This window comes from Rutidosis leptorrhynchoides, chromosome 3 (assembly GCF_046630445.1).
Source record: "Rutidosis leptorrhynchoides isolate AG116_Rl617_1_P2 chromosome 3, CSIRO_AGI_Rlap_v1, whole genome shotgun sequence".
Lineage (NCBI taxonomy): Eukaryota > Viridiplantae > Streptophyta > Magnoliopsida > Asterales > Asteraceae > Rutidosis > Rutidosis leptorrhynchoides.
Genome location: NC_092335.1, coordinates 302,155,211 through 302,159,543, shown reverse-complemented (window position 1 = coordinate 302,159,543; position 4,333 = coordinate 302,155,211).

Genomic DNA, 4,333 nt, shown 5'->3' with positions numbered 1-4,333 from the left:
AGTCAGATTCTCAATTATACTTTGACCAATGACACAGTCTTCTTTTACTTCAATAATCTTGGCCATGTTAGCTTTAGGTTGTTGATCATAAACATTCAATTTGATAGACCAATCATCATCGTCTCCATGAATGATAACTAAAGCTTTGTTCGGACTTTCAACTGTTCAACTTCATTTACTTTATCAGTAATGTAAATCTCATGCTCTGTAGTTTGACTCTGAGAACTGTAGTTCTGATTCTTGAACGGATTACGATTACCCTGCTTCTTCTGTTTTATGCACTGTCTCAAAAAATGACCTAATTATCCACAGTTGTAACAAGTAACAGTATTCATATCAAAACCCAGTTTTGTATCTTTGGTCAGACTGATCGGTTTTCCAGTTCGCTCTTCGTAATCTCTAGCTCGTCTTACAAGATTTTCCATACCCCACATAATATCCATCTTTTCTGCTTCATCTTTATCAACATGATGATAATCTTCTGTTGTTAGATGAATGTTACCCACATGACCATCAAGATAACTATCATAAGAATTAACAAGGCTTCACAGCAAAGCTATATCTTAACTAATATTTTCTTTCCCAGCTTTTCTCAAGTTTTCAATCTTAAGTGCAGAAAGAACATCTGATGCAGTCGGTGTAGATGACTCTGTAGTATTGGAAGTAGGCTGTGATTGAATATTGAGAGAACATGGTGAAACTTGTGGTGGAAACGAAGGTTGTTGAATAGGTGCACTGCTAATATTCAAACCATACATATTCTGATTATTTGTAGCAAAAGCTATTTGAAATGGTGCATGAGCTGACTTAGGCGGTGTGTAACCATTTGGACAATACATTTTCGTGTCTTGAACTTGTTTAGACCTCTTGACATTGTTTAACAACTCTAGTTCTTCTTCCTGAAGTCTTGCAATAAACGAGTTCACTGTAGCAGTAGCTAGTTCTCCACTGGTTTTCATAGTTAATACGAAACCATTCCATTCTAAATGTAATGCTCCAGCTAGACATGTTAATTTGTATTTCTTAGCAATGGTCACATCATGCTTGTGTAGTTCAGCTAGCAAATGACAATATCTTTCAACCAATTCTTTAATAAACTCTCCAACTTGCCAGTGAAAATGATCAAACTCAGCTTTCAATTCTAAACCTTTTCTAGTTCTGTAAGATGTATTTCCTTCGTTAAAAGTATGAAGTGCTTCCCATATCTTGAATGAGTTATCATGACACAGAAATTGATGGAAAATCGTACCATCAAGATCACTTGTCAAGTTATAGTACATCTTCTTTTCCAAGTTATACTCTTCACGTTCTTCTGAAGGCATGTTATGTAACGTATACAATTCATTTGTAACAGTTGAACGTGGCCTTTGAAATTCGGTTTCAATGTACTTCCAAAGCTTCATGTCCTGACCATCAGACCAAATCTTAAATCTCGACTTCCAAGTAGAATAGTTATCCATATTCATTAACCTCGGACATTTCGTACCACTTCCTGATTCACTCTCAGCAAGGAGTAATCATTGAGTCATATTCGTAATGCTCTGAACTAACGGTGCAGCCAACGCGTAGTCGTTTGAATTAAACATTTTGAAAATTTTACCAAAGGTAAACCATGCGGTTCAGAATATTAACCGTACGTGTGATAGTATCAACCGTACGTGTCACAACCTCAAGCGTACGTGTCACTACTTAAGTGTACGTGTGATATATCAAGCAAAAGAACCAAACACTAAGTCTCAGATGTGCGAGTGATGATCACCCGTGTGATTACTCGTACGTATCATAGTCAACCGCTTGATCACTCGTGTGATCAGACTGTAGTCACTTAACCTTAAAAGGTTATGCTCACCCGTGCGTGTGAATTCACGATTGACAGTCAACCGTCTGGTCAACCGCGCGTGTGATCAAAATTTTTGACCCACTCGTGTGAGCTGCTGTTCAGCTGAAATCACTCAAAATCCCTAGAAATTGATGCTAAACCTCAATTTATTTGTCCACGAGCTGGATTAGCACTAAATTAACATAAACACACTCTCTAAAAATAATTACACACATACAAATGATTCCTTTTTGATCAAAATCACTTTTAACTCAAAAACCCAAAATAATAAACTCATTAAAAACCAAAAATCACTAGATGATGTTGAAATCACAACCTACGCTCTGATACCAATGATGAAACGTGACTAGGAACTTTGAAATCAACAGGTTTAATTCACACAAAGGCAGAATTAGTGAGTCAAACCCTAACTAGTGAATATTAGAAGCTTTTTGGGATTAAATTAGTCAAACCACAACAAGGATTGTGTGATTAGATTAATGCCTAGAGCTATTATTCACTACTAGAGTGATTTAGGTTGAGAGAGAAACAGATTAGGGTTACCAGATCTGAGTGATGTGTGTGTGTGTGTGAGGCTTAACCTAAAATGAAGAACATAACACATTATATACCCCTGCTGTTGCATCAACCACACGTGCCAGCTATCACTCGTACGAGTGATCTGCCTTAGCCGTACGGGTGATCACTTACTCGTGTATTTTTAGTCAGATTAGATTTATGACTCAGCTCAGCTCAACTGTGCGTATGAGCTTGTCACCCGTATGAGTGAGACTTCACTCGTACGTGTGACAGAGTCTAGCAATGTCAACTTATCCTTTTCGCGTTCCTGCAGTACCTATAACCACATATAAACACATATAGGATAATAACGAGCGATCATGGTAGCCCATAAACTGAAGTACTAATCACAAACGTAGGTTATATGTCTAGGGACTTACAGAAAATGCATCAACATCGGCATGAGTAGATATGACCGGAATCCGATCTAAAGAACAGTCCAGCTCCTCCTGATCTGGTTCGAGTAGAGAATATGAATCATCCAGAATCTCTTCATGTTGCTCTTCCTCGTCACATCGGTATAGTATTCTTCTCTGGTTTCGTCTAATGAACGGGCTCCTTCAGTATTATGGTTCTTCATTTCAACACTTGCAGGATCAATTTTTATATCTTTAATTTCAGCCTTATCAATTTTCTTCTTGAAACGAATAATTAAACCGTGATCCTCCGTCTCTAGCTTATTAATTCTTCGTGACGCTCTACGCTTAGAGAGGGTATCATCGCAGTTTCTTTTACGTCTCCCATTTCCTCATCCTCCTCAGATTCTTCTTCTTCCTCTATTTCTTCGCTGGGATCCTCTTCTTCCATTTCTGGGTCATCAGTAGACTATGATTCAATACCCATTTCAATATGATTGGCTGTTGGTGGAGACTCATCATCGGAAGTTATCCGTCTGGTAGAAATAGCAAACATCTTTGCCTGTCCAGAAATATAGGTAGGTCGGTCAATTTTGAAGGTAACGCTCTCCCCATGTGATCGAAAGATCAAGGTTTGATTGTACACATCAATGACAGTCCTAGCCATAGTCATGAAAGGTCTTCCTAACACTATAGGTGTGTGTAGGTCTTCCTTAATGTCCATTACTATGAAATCTGTAGGATACAAGAATTTGTCGACTTTCACCAAGACTTTCTCAACTATGCCTGTTAGGACCCCGAAGTTGTATAGTGTTAATGTGAAACACGCTTAAATGAAGGTTCCTTAGAAGAAGGCTATATAAGGAGCATAAGTAGCCCTAATTAGATAGCCATTGTATTGTAACTGAGTTCTAGAAGCTATGGAATGTAAATTTTACCGATTCTCTCTAATACCAAATCTATTCTTCACTTACCGAGTCTCACTCTAACTCATCACATCTTCTAATCTCACCATGATTTGACCTATCATTTGGTATCAGAGCTTCCAGAGAGTGACTCTACATCACTATATCGATCCAGAGATTGAAGATTACAAAATTTGTACGTTCTCGGTTAGATTGAATCAGTTTCGGTATCATCGAATTTGATTATTTGACGTTCAAATTCTTGTGATAAGTTCAACGACGGTGTATTAGGTTGATTAGAAAGAGTTTCGATCATCATTACAGCTTTTTAACAACAATTATGAAGAATCAAGTTGATTTTTAGTGTTCGTGGCTAAAACTCTCGGTATTGATCAATTCCAGGTTGATTCTGTATTTTAGTAAAGGTTTGTGGTTTCAGTTGTGATCATGAGGTGTTAAATCACATTTTTGACGGTTCAATTTCATCAATTCTTCAAGTTTTGAAGATTCGATCAACACTCGGTATCGTAACCGCCATACCGAGTCTGCTTCAAAGTTGATAATTCGTGTTAAGTGTTGCAGATTGTGGTGTGTTAGTGATTCTATCACATTCGGTTTGATCATACGCAGCTAATTGGTGTGGTTTGAGAAAGGATTCGATTGAATTTCTAAGA